We start from the raw sequence: 13,150 nt of genomic DNA on the forward strand, positions 1-13,150 counted from the left end.
TGCTTAGTTCTAGTGGCATAATCATCCTTGAGTATGAAACACACCAAAAATATTAATCGGGAGGCTTGACGTGAACGAAAATTGTAGCTAGACGTGCATAAGAATAGTGTTTAAATGACTTGTAATTCAACCTGATAGTCATCACGCTGGCTTATTCCTTGTGTTAAATGCTAGTGCTTAACAGCTATGTTTAGCACTAATGGTCCGTGCTTATGTTTGCTGCTCATGCTAAGCACTGGTGTTTAGTGCTGGTGCTTAGTTTTGCTGGTAGTACTTTTGTTTAGTGCAGGGGTCACCAACTTTTTCTGTAGTGAGAGCTATTTCTGATCAGTGAAAATCATTGTGAGCTACTGAAGGCCAAGCCACTCGTGAAATGTTACCAAACACCCTCATGCCCAGTTTAATTGAATCCACACCTAATACCCATGGAGCCAAAGACTAGGGTTTGAACAAAATACTTTGACTAGGAGCACTATGACAGACAGGGCTGCAATGTTTGTCAGTGAGACCATGTTCTTTGGGATTGATGAAAATGTGGGCGTATTAATGGGCTATACATGTATGGATGAATGAGAGTCTGTGTTGTATGTACTTGGCCACAGGACATACCTTTCACCATATGTGGCACTGTTATCATGTATAATACAAATGTACAACCATTTTTTTAAACAGGAGAAATTTAAAGTGCAAAGAAATGTTCTGCAAAAAATGTTCATAATATGGAGAAAAAAATGCCTTTTAAAGTTCTCCCACTTAAAAAAGTGGCTGTATTTTTCAGTTATATATATGACAGCGTGCCTACCAGCCACTGGGAGCAAGATGCCTGCTGTGTTGAAATGTGGCACTTTCAAATGGGAGAAAATTAAACTGAAGACTTATCCTGATGTGTTTATGGAGTCCATAAAACTCATCTTTTAACTTTTCTCCCATTTCAAAGTGTGGCATTTTCAAACAGCAAGCATCTTTCACCCAGTGGCCTGGAGACACTGTGCCATATTATAATGGGACGAAAACAGCTATTTGTTTAAATAGGAGAAAATTGAAGAAACATGCCTCATAGGATATTAAGAAGTAACTGACTTAATTGGGTGGAGAAAACATTGACTTAGTGTTTCATAGAAATATTTTTTATCCACTTGAAATTTTTCACATTTGAAAAAAATGAGAATATCTCTGTTATAAATATGACACAGTATCTACCGGCCACTGGGAGCAACAGTCTTGCTGTTTGTAAATGCAACACCTTGAAATTAGATAACATTAAAATTAAGAGTTAATTTAATGATTAAGTTAACTCTTCATTTTCATTTTATTCCATTTCAAAGCATTCAGAAACATAATTTTGTTCTCATGCTGCAGAACTTAATTGCAAGGACTTTTATTTAAGATTTAAATACCTCAGTGCTTCAGTTCTTCACCTCTGTGCCCGGGGCCATAAATCTGACTGAGCACTACTGCTAAGTACTGGGAACTTCTCTGAAGGTGTCAGGGAGCTACTGGTAGCTTGTGATTGGTTAGGGACAACTGAAGTCCAATGCAGTCCCCGGTCCCTTGTCTCACCTGGTTGTTGTGGCTCGTCCTGCCTTCTGATTGGGAGCTGGAATCACTGGGTGCCACCTTCAAGCTTCTTGGCGCTTGGTGAAGTGTTGTACGTGGTGCTGTGCTGCAATCCAAGGAACTCCCCTGCAGACTCGGAAGGTGCTGAGAACTCCGAGTGTGGGTTTCTGGAAATGGAAAATACAGGATGGGGGGTCAATTAATTAATAGGTTGATGAATGTTATGATGTGCTCTAAAGCACAAAGAACATAATCAAAGCAGCACTGCACTGGAGTGCTCATTTCATCCGTGCATGATGACCATTATTCACTGTAAAGCAACCCTTGCCAGTACCCTCTTGGTACTGGTGATGGGGTGCACAGGTCTCATTGACGGGAGTTCACAGCCCTGTCAACTGGGCCTCCTTTTATCAGCAGGGAAATATTTAGACTTCAAAAATATAGCAGGGGCATATTTATGACTTTTTAAAATGTGTCTACATTTTTTTAACGTTTTGCACGCTTCACAAAGTGTTGCTGTGTGTGAAAAATCTTATTAAAAAGTTTTCATTTCTGGCAAAACATTTTTGTGCCACTGATACAAAAAGTATTCCCTCAAACCCCCATAAGCAGCATTTCTTATTCACAATAATAAATTTGCATCTTTTGCAAAGTTTGCTAAGCCTGTGAAGTTTTGAAGAAAATAAAGCATTCTCGAAGTGTACTCAACAAAAAAAATGTGCAACAAAACCTGTAAAAGTGAACTTAAAGTGTAGACCGGAAAGGAATAAGAAACTGGTTATTTCTGTTGCAGTAAATGAACACCCATTATTGTTTATTTGTGCACCTCGGACGATGTTTGTGTTTCACAGGTGTGGTTCACACTCTCATGTTGCACTACAAGCCCTCCCGGAATGCATTGTGGTTGGCACCGTTGAGATCACTCACAGTTCAGTTCTTTTGCTGTTCACTTTACTCAGAATTCACTTGTTTTAGCATTTAGGTACTTTCTGAGACAGTCTTTGAAATCTCCCGACACGTGTTTCCTGGTTTTGCCCTTCAGCATCAAGGAATATTTATTCCTTCCATAGGAGCTCTTACACGATGCTTGTATATATATATATATATATATATATATATATATATATATATATATATATATATATATATATATATATATATATATATATATATATATATATATATATATATATATATATATATATATATAGATAGATAGATAGATAGATAGATAGATAGATAGATAGGTAGATAGATATAGATAGATAGATAGATAGATAGAGAGAGATAGCTGCAGTGAAACAAACAAAGTGTGTGCGTCCCGCTGACGCCGAAAGCAGGTGGCATCCCTCCTATTCTGATGAGTCCATATGAACCCCTCATGTGTGTGGCTCTTGCTTTCAAGTGTTGCACCAGCCCCCCTCCCCCCACCCCCCTAGTGCATTGTGGTAGATACAGTTCAATGTACTTAATGTATGTGACCGTTCAGTTTATTCACATTTCCCTGCCCCTTCGGAAGCAGGCCAGGGCAGTGTCTGGATTGGTTACCACAGTTAGGATAATGTCACACCTTAGAGCCGAGGTCCAGCAGCGCCCTCTGGTGGCCACTGAAGTTTGCATCCTGGATTGGACAGTTGAAGAGCTGCTAGAGGAACGCTAAGCAGGTTTGAGTTAGTAAAGCTGGGTGAAGGTAAATGCTGCTGACAATCACTTTTTGTTGTTCCGGGCTGCACGCTTTCGCTTCCTGAGTCTGGGCCATGTGAAAAATATAGTCTCTGTGGTAAATGGTTCTATGTATTTTCCCTCTCTACCACTTTTTTCTCTACAACGTTGCATAGGAGCTGGTCGCTCTCTCCTGGTGGGGTTTCTCCTTGTAACTTCCTATCCTGTAACCTGCCACCTAACTACCTGTCAATAAAGAGGGATCTTCTTCCACACCTGGACTACGCATTCTTGTTTGTGTACCACATTTTGGCGACGTTTTTAGACTAATCTACGCTGCAAGGAAGGAACATTCAAGCTCAACGTTAAAGGAAACCAAGGACTGTTCTATATTTAAGTAAGTTATCTCTTGGAAATCAGAGTAACGCCCAGCAAACCCCACCAGTGTCCTTTTCAACTTGGACAGCCTCCACCCTGGGCGTCTGTGTTGTGAGAGCTCTAACTGCCATCCCTCTGTCATCTGGAGTCTGACTGTTTCCAGCTGCAAGAGCCACTGTCTCAGCGGGCCTGATCACCCTGTTGTCTCTCCTGGTCCTCTTGTGTGACATTGACAGTTTACTTCTTTGTCAACCAGTGTGGGCATATATTTTGAGCACTGTATGTGTTTGCTCTTGTTGGGGTGCCCTAGCGCTGGCAGTACACTCTCATGCACAGCATGTTTTCTCCTGTGAGCGCCTGCCGTGTCTGCTTTCACTGAGTTGCCCCTGCGCTGGCAGTGCTCCCTTCTTCACAATAGCCACCATCTACCTACTTCTATAGCGGTGAGTGTTTCGCAAGTAATTGGTGTTTTCCCTGCTTTCCTCCGACTGCGACAAAATTGAGGACATTATCTTGAGTCTGTGCCGACGTTTTCTTTGTGCAAACTTGACTTTGAGTTCTGTTTTACTAGTGACTGGGGGACATTTTTTTTTAATTTGTTTTTGTGAGCTCACGATGTAATTACCTTCATGGCAGTTGAACCGCCGCATTTTGAACAGGCCACGAGCCCTTGCACGCACGCACTCTTGATTCTCACAACCTTAACGGTCCCGTTGTGCCGGCATCTTTTCTCTGTGACGTCTGCTCCTTGCCACAGCCAGCTCCTATGCAACGTTGTAGAGCGGCGTGGCCGTGACGACGTGCCGCCATTTTGATTGCAGCCAGTACGCAAGTCTAGGCAGTGTGACTTACCCTGTGGTGCGAATCCCATAGCCGCTTCTGGTCGTGAACAGTCCGAGCGGCAAGTGAAAGACGAGGAATCCGCTTCAACTGAGAATGGATCACTTCTCGTGGCTCACTTACAGAGGTTGTATCCCTCGGACTACGTGACTTTTCACTTTTATGGCAATAGTCGGCATTTGAACACTGCAAGTTTTCGGCTCTTTTCAAGCTTTCACTACATCGCACTGTGCATTCGATGCTTGTCAGTTCTTGGAGCCGTCTGCGGGGACCCCGGGTGAGAGATCACTCACCGGAGCTTATGTGTCTTATTTATTTTATAGTTACCATTTCATTGCATGTTACTTAGCAGAGTCTTGTCCTCGTTGATATTTCTTTTGAAGCTTGTCGCAGTTCAAAACTATTGGGTATATTTGTCGTTTATTTTTAATTCTATTATTGAAAAGTGGTGTTGTGAACTTATGGACAATTTTTAACTAGCAAGTCCTCGGGTGAGAAATCCATTGTTTTTTTTTCTTACGTTTATGCTTCAACTTATTTGTTTTTCAGCGTGTGTTGCGGGTTGGTGTGTATGTTTTGAGCATATTGTGTCTGTTGTTGTGGTTGCTTTGACATACACCTAGAGTTACACAGAACTCTCTCTGGGTGATTTAATACTTTTTGTTGTTCTCTTTTGTGGGGAGTTTAGTTTCCTAAGGCAGCATCTTACCCCTATGGTGTACCCTTATTTAGGGGAGGGTGTGTGGCTAGTCAATGCCATATTTTGAAACTACGGCGATGTTGTGTCTTATGGTGTACCCTGTATATTTATAGGGGATGTTCTAGTTTTGGTCTCACAGGGTGTGTATCCTGTGTTTCACACTGCTTTGGCAGCTAGGGGGTTTGTGTCTAATTTTACCCCATCCATGTACGTAGGGTTAGTACTTATGGTGCCAGTCAGTGTCTACATTTTGTTTCCTAGGGTCTTGTTGTTACTCTTTGGAGAAGTTACGTTGCGCACTTTCACGTGGTGTACCCTTTTATTAGGGGAGGTTGTCTGCATGTAACTATTTTGTCCAAAGGTTTCAAGGATTGCTATCCTTGTGTACCCTTTTCTGGGGAAGGTGGTGTGCGTTGTCAGCGCTGCCATTTAGTGATGTTGTGTTGAACAATTTCTACATTATTCAATTGTGTACCCTTTTGTTAGGGGAAGTTGTCTGTGTTGGTCTAAGTTGCATCACTTTATGTGGGTTGTCGGGGTGCGTTGTCAGCGCTACCTCTTGGTGTAGTTGTGCCACTATTGTCAGTGTGTGGCTACTTTCTACTTTGTTCAAGGGGTGTTAGTTTCCTCTTGTGTACCCTTTTCTGGGGAGTTGTTTTGTTCCACGGTTTTAAGGTTGCCTTTCTATATGTACCCTTTATGGGGAGGTTGTTAGTGCACGTCATGCACTGTCTCTTTTGCAAGGCATTCCTTTTTTCTGTAGGTTGCTATGTTCATCTTATTGTGCTTATTTCCATCTGCACTGATTTTGTCATTAAGTTGTTACACCCTGCTTTATTTGCCAGGATCGCTACCTTGTTTTATTAAGGAGGGTGGATGGGCATGTTATGTAATTTGCATTTAGTTTATCTGTGCATCTTATGTTTATCTTTCTACATGCCTCTTTTTATTGTCCTTTGTTTCTGCTTTCTTGCTTGAGTTTCCTGCTTTTCAATTTGTCCCTTTGATTAGCTCTTGTGTCTACAGTCTCCTCTGAATCCTTCTGCTCCGTCTTAACTTCTTTCTTGCTGTTGTTTGTTAACGGAAGAGGATGTGTGGTAAATGGTTCTATGTATTTTCCCTCTCTACCACTTTATCAGAATGTCCTGTGACATCATGGAATGTTAGTGTGCCTCACTGTGTGGAGATTGTCAGTTGGTCATCTCAGGCTGAGGAGCTGGTCGCTCTCTCCTGGTGGGGTTTCTCCTTGTAACTTCCTATCCTGTAACCTGCCACCTAACTACCTGTCAATAAAGAGGGATCTTCTTCTACACCTGGACTACGCATCCTTGTTTGTGTACCACAGTCTCCCATCTCCAACCATGGAGAAGTGTGGCACAATGGTTAGAGCGGCAGACACTGATGCAGAGGTCTAGCCCGGGACCAGGGTTCAATTACCCGCCTCGGCGGCGGGTCTTGGGCTCATAATTCTCGCTTCGGTGCCTATTCCAATCATGGAGTCCCACTCTGCAACTCTGGGCAATAGCTTGCTTAATCTCCACAACGCTAAGGATGCCTGGCCTCCACCCTGAGGGTGCCCAGGAGTGGACGCCTCACAGGGAAAGCCAGGATGGGTTCCACGGCGGTATTTGTACAAGCGCCTTGAGACCCTTGCGGGTGAGTAGTGCGCTATACAAGTATCAATTTACATTTACATTTACATCCCTTTGCATAGAGGAGTATCGTGTAGGGCCAGGTTGTTCTTCACATAAATTGACACACCTTCAAAGGCGTAGCCCCCTAATTATGACGCTTTTGCAAATGATTATTAAACAGTGTAGTTCTGCCATGGGATAGTTTGCTGAGCCCAGGTTTCTTGCACAGCAACAATGTTGTAGCTGATCAGGTGGTGAATTGTCATCCTTTTGTCTTCGCCCATCTAGAATCTAACGTGAATCAACTTTGAGTAAAATGCTCCCAGCTATGAGGGAACATCTCTCTCAGTTCCCAAATTATCTGTGGTTAATAATGGAAGATTTTAATGCCAGCATCAGAGAATCAGACTTGGATTCTTCTCAAACTTCATTGGATGATCAAATGTGGGCTATCCTGGAGATAAGTTGTCAGTATCAACGGAAAGACAGGCATTGTACAAAAGTAGCAGCTTAGCTAAATCAATTAATCCTTCGCATTTTGAATGGAAGATCTCAATTTGACTTGTCTGCTGCCTACACGCATATTTCATGCTTCAAAATGGCCACATTGGACTACATCTGGGTCTCGATCGCTCACTTTCATTCACTCCAGAAATTTGCAGTAATATTTTCATTGGCAAGCGATCACACTATCCTCACGTATGACATGCCTCTCTCACAATGCCTTCGCCCAGCAACCCTTCTGATTGGGGAAGAAGATAACTTAGAACCAGTAAATAAAGTACAGTGTACTATGGGTCACCTGGGAATGATCGAAGTGACGGTGGACCATTTCCTGGATAAATGAAAACAAGAAGGAAGCGATCCACTGACCGCAGTGTCATGGGAAACGGTAGTGGAAAATCTAATAGAAAACTTAGCCAACAGGGCAATGCCTGGGCCATATAAAACCTCACCAAAAACCTAACACCTTATCGAAGACAAACAAACAATAGTGAAAATAAAATGCAAATTAAACAACATACTGTGTAGATGCACCCATGATAACCTCGACTACAAATCCCTCCAAGGGAAGGAATTGATTACTCTCAAGGAGTACAGGAAAGCAAGACTCACCTACATGATGCTGAAGGTAGAGCATCATTGGAAAACTGTGCACAAATTCATAAAATCAAAAGGCCAAGGGAAATTTTTGATTTGGATGAATAAATGTGTCAGACCGGACCAACTATCAACTGCCACCATATACACGAGGAGTACGCTCCGACACCCGAGTGAAAGAATAAGGATATGCGGTTTGCTGTGACAATACAGTTTGATGTCTTGCGGGATTTACGGCTATAATAGCCACTAATAATGGTTACAAGTGCCCTGATGAAGTCTACAGCTTAAATTCTTATAGACAAAACACCTGTTGGCATGTTTTATCGCTACGTCTGTTGTAATGAAGACTGAAATCTGAAATATGGATGTATTCTGGTCAAAACTTGGAATAAAGCAAAGAAGAATTCATCAAAGATACATTTTTGATTTTATATGTGCTTTACTTGAGTGTTATTTTGCTCAGGATATTGGTTTCAGGTAACTATCAACTGCCACAAACATTGCTCCCACTGAATGCGAGGCCCACATTAAAACACTCTATGTAGAGCCCCCATTGACAAACAGATCAGATGCTGCAGTCTAAAGCATGTCAACTCTCATATAGGAACAAAGCCCGCTGTAATCTTAACACCTACTCAAGTCGCTCACATCATTAAAAACATGCACCCGGGGCGCCCAGTCCAAATGGCATCGCGACAAAGGTGTACAAAGGATTGGTGCAAATATGGACTTCAATTTTGGCTCCCCTATTCAGGGAATGCAGAATGGGTGGATCTATTCCGGACTCTTGGCGAGGCTCCCTGCTCGTCCCTATCCACAAAAAAGGCTCTCGATCCAGTCCCAGAAATTACCAGATGATCGCACTCCTTGATGTTGTCGGCTCCAAAATTCAATCAATGCAATACGCTGATGATACGGTGCTCCTCGACCAATACCCAGTGGGCCTCCAGAGGCTCCTCACCTCACTAGCCTCATGTTGCAAGATAAACTCTCTAACCATCAACAGTGCAAAAACCAAGTGATGATGGTCTCAAGACAAGGCGCAAGAAAAGGTTTCTGGCAATGGGCTGTCGTGCGCCAAATCAGGCACCTTTGCACCATGGTGCAAGGGTACCTGCATTGCGGGGATGATTATTTTTGTGCAGGAAGGATTATTTTTCTGCACAAAAACAATTACAAGAGGCTTTTTCCTCTTTCTATGTGTGCTGCAGAATGCAGAATGCAGCACACATACACATGGAAAGAGGAAAAACAAAGAGAAATAAATATATTTCTCTCTCCTTGCTGTGCCTCCCTTACGCCTCCCCTGGGGAGGCATACGTTTTTGGCGCTGCCTTAGGCTTACAATTTCTCGTAAATCAGGGGCAGTGTCAAAAAGCCATGGATGTTGCTGGGAACGCCCCCAGCAACACCCATGGAACGCCCCTTTCATGCAGTTTTCAGCATGAAAAGGGCACATATTTATAAGGCCATGAAAAGCCATGCAGTGTGACTTTACATGGCCTTATAAATATTCCAGTGACACATTGCGCCACCAGAACGTCAAAAAAGTGATGTTTTGGCTTGCAATAGTACATAAGCCCTGCGAAAATGACACAAGCCCTGCTCCAGAATACAAACACTGCACTGGGTTTGGCAGCAGTGAGAGACGCCCCAGAGTGTGCAGACACTGCACCTGGTTCGGCTACAGTGAGAGGAGTCTTTTGCCGAAGAGACACTGGACTCCAACTCTACTGGGCTTTATTGCAGTCAGAGAAGTTCACTGCCCCAGAGAGCATTCACTGTACTGGGCCCTGCATGAATAAAGCCATCCTCCCAAGGCATGCAGACTATGTTGTGGGGTCCTCTGCAGGGAGAGAAGCGTGCTTAATTTGAGCCGATGGTTTCCAGTGCTTGGTACTAGCACTTAATTGTCAACACCGGCACTTATGACAGTCTTCCACATGGTGGCGCTGTTTTCTAATATAGAGATGTGTAAAACAGCAGTTGTATATTAATTCAATCCACCTTACAAATGGATAATATCTACCTTCCAAACCATTCTTATACCTTTGGGGGCCTTAATAGTCTAAATTGTCATACCTGGAGGAGTGTGTTACTTAGTAGTTGTGCTGGCACAGGCAGTGGCTGTTGCAAGCTGCAGGGGCCTCCTGATGAGGACTGCAGTACCTATTTTTTCACAAATTAAGCACTGGAGAAGACCTGCCCCAGAGCATGCAAATATATTACACAAGGCCCCCCAGCCAGGGATGGGTTTAGCCACGTCACCTCCTTCTCTACAAATTCCTTGCCTTCCACCCTCCAACAGTGCCCCTCATCTCTCCATCGACCCTCTCTATATTTGCTTCTCTATAGCACAAGTCATGGTTCACTCCCTCAATTCTGTGATCTGCATGGTACATTCTCTTTGCAGCAGGCACATTAACCCTCTGTGTTACTTTAAAATGAACTGCCACTAGAGAAAACTCAGATATTTCACCTGCAGAAAAATTATTCACCAGCGTTATCATGACCTTTTTATTGTTGCCTGAAAACTGCTGGATCTACGGGGAACTCTTCAGCAGGTACTTTTAAGCCCATGTTATTTTTAAACACAGCACCCCCCCACCCCCCTTGGAGAACGCCAGGTGTGTCTGATCCAGTCTCACAGCCCTAAGGGGCATATCTTAATCAGCGAGATTCGGAGGGATGTGACTCTCAGATTTCTAGACAAAAAGGCAGTTGGCCGCAGGGCGAACAGATGAGGTGACTAAGATTGGGGGTGGACGGTCCCCATGACTAATTTGCATTAGGTGGACTTCCGGGACTGTTTTAGAGTTTGGCGGACAGCTACGCCATTGAAACGGCAACAGATACCCTGTCCACCAAACTTAAAGTCCGCTGGCTTATTTTGAGTCAGGCACACGATAAGTTATTCGCAGACGGAGTAAAATCTACTCCATTAGTGTAAAACCTCCAGCAACTGGCCGATGGAGTAGTACTGTCAGAGGTAGGCCATCCAACCGTCCGCCCTCTGTACAGTTGCTGGTGGGATGGGCGATTTTTCACTCTTCTTCACCGCTAGGTATGTTCTGGCAATGAGGGACAGTAAAAAATGAAAAATGACCCTAACACCATGGGAGAAAACTTACATTGTGTGAGAGTCATTAGAATTTCTAATTTTCAAAAACAAAGTCCAGCTTTGGGAGTTTGTTTTTGATAAATAAAAAACTTTGGGAAAAGTTTGACAGCTAGGCCAGCTGCCATGTTTGATGGCGCTGTCCGTCAAATGTTTCCTACATTGACAGGAGCAACCAGGAAGGCGGGTCCCGAAAATGTATAGAGATGTCCACGGGACTGACAGATGTCTCTAAATTTATCAGGTGGAGAAAAGGCAGTAAAGTCTTCCGCTGCCCCGTCTGCTTTTACTCTGTCTTCCAAATCCCACATCAGGCCCTCTGTCTAGGGTGGCACATTGGGCGAAAGCGATGGTTTAGAATGCTAGCCTGAGTGATTACCGGTGGCTGGACTATTTGCAAGCACCTGTCCGATCACCTTTTGGGTGTTCGATTGCCAGTAGTATGCCTGGAAACCTGAGACTGACGCAGCTTCCCAAGCCTACAACTGCCAATGTTTGTGAATTCTAAAAAGTCGTACATTTTCATACATTCAAGAAATACTTCTATGGGTGCAGATCTGATACTTTTTTGGGTGATCCAGAGCCCAAAATGAACAAGTTAAAACCTCTTAGTGAAATCAGGTTGTCAAGAAAAACTAACACAAACATAGCAGACATGACTCAGGGCCCCCAGACCCAACTACACAGCCAATAGTGCATTCATTGGGGGGGGTGGGGGGGGGGTCACACCTCAAACACTCCCTATGAAGCTACGCCCAGCCCTTCAGATGGGGAATGCTGCTGTGGCATGCTCGTCTGTGGGATCTGTCAGCACCCACCTCCAGCTGAAACACCCAACTGCAGGAAAATCAAACAGAGCGAAAGAAAACACAGGTGCGGGCCCGGCTAGCCCATATCCCACCAACCCCCAGGGCGAGAGTTTCATCACAATGAGGCATTGACAGCAGAGCATTGTGTGTGTTTTCATCGGGAGGGGTCAGCCTTGGTGTTTCCAAAATATGTTTGGGATTCCTGCAGTGACCCAGCTAGGGTGTGGTTGAGTAGGCAGTGTGATCATTTGACACCGGCAGGAAGTATTTTTACACAATGGCCACACATGGGACCCCAAGAGTAGGAGGAAAGGGGGAGGCGTGGCTCTTGTAACACTGCTGTCCATCCTGGGGCCGCACAAAACTACAGGGTCTGGTGTGAAGCTTAAAGATCAAAATGTGCGTTCATACCCCAAAAAAATTACAACACACAAAAAGGTACACAAGATCAAAGAGGTTGCCAATCATAAAAGTGGTTAGTTTATTTAATTCACATTAGAAAAACATTTTGGCAGGACTCACCCACCCTTATGTGGCATGCTTCATCATTGGGTCTCTCTTCTCACTATGAGTGTCACTTCAATGGTGTGGGCTACTACTCCCTTCTCCAAGCAAACTGCAGGAGTGGGAGAAGCTCATAGGAGTGTTGTGTAACACAGAGGTGGTATCCCTTTGAGAGCTGGGTATGGGTGGGCTTTGCAGAGTGTGCATTGATTGTGGGAAAGGGCGAAAAACTACCATATGGCGGACTAATTGAGAGCTTTATTAGACGTCCCCATTAGGCAGATTAAAATTCAGAGAGGAGTGAATATCTTCAACTCAACTAAAGCAGCCAGGCCAACATGTTTCTGCCCATCGCTTGACCCTATCAAGGGGTTCTGGGCATTCATCAGGACAAATGTATAGGAAGTCACTCTTCCAGATAAAAGCAAATAAACAAAAAAAACGTATTTTTACTTATGGTGTCAAAGACAATAACCCACAATTGCGTGGCATAGGTCCACTAGTAAAAAATATTACGGAACGAAAGAAAAGAAAAATTCTCATAATTAAGAAGACAAGTCCGCAAACGACTAGTAGTTCACAAATAATGTCTTGCGTGCTCCGTTCGCACATGTGAAGAGAGGAGTGCAAATCGATGGAAGATCCAAACTACTTGTCGTGGACTTGAACACTTGACCTAAATTCACTGGGCATGAGATATTCGTGGTGATATGACAAATGAAGTCAATCTTTCCCCAGGAGACTATAATGAGTCCAGAGCAATTCTCCTCACTTATTCCTTTTTTTCTCCTACTTGGCTATACCCTCTGATTGCAGTCTCTCGTGAGGCATGCAGTTCGTCCAT

General features: G+C 43.7%; 1 protein-coding gene across 1 annotated transcript in view; it reads right to left on the reverse strand.

Moving 5' to 3' along the window:
* Positions 1 to 13,150, reverse strand: part of EPPK1 (epiplakin 1) — a 172,636-nt gene that overhangs the window by 105,639 nt on the left and 53,847 nt on the right. The window contains exon 2 of the mRNA XM_086966387.1: positions 1,561 to 1,724. The gene's annotated coding sequence lies outside the window, so the exon portion shown is untranslated. The remainder of the gene's footprint in view (positions 1 to 1,560; positions 1,725 to 13,150) is intronic.

Source organism: Lissotriton vulgaris, chromosome 4_1 (assembly GCF_964263255.1).
Source record: "Lissotriton vulgaris chromosome 4_1, aLisVul1.2, whole genome shotgun sequence".
NCBI lineage: Eukaryota > Metazoa > Chordata > Amphibia > Caudata > Salamandridae > Lissotriton > Lissotriton vulgaris.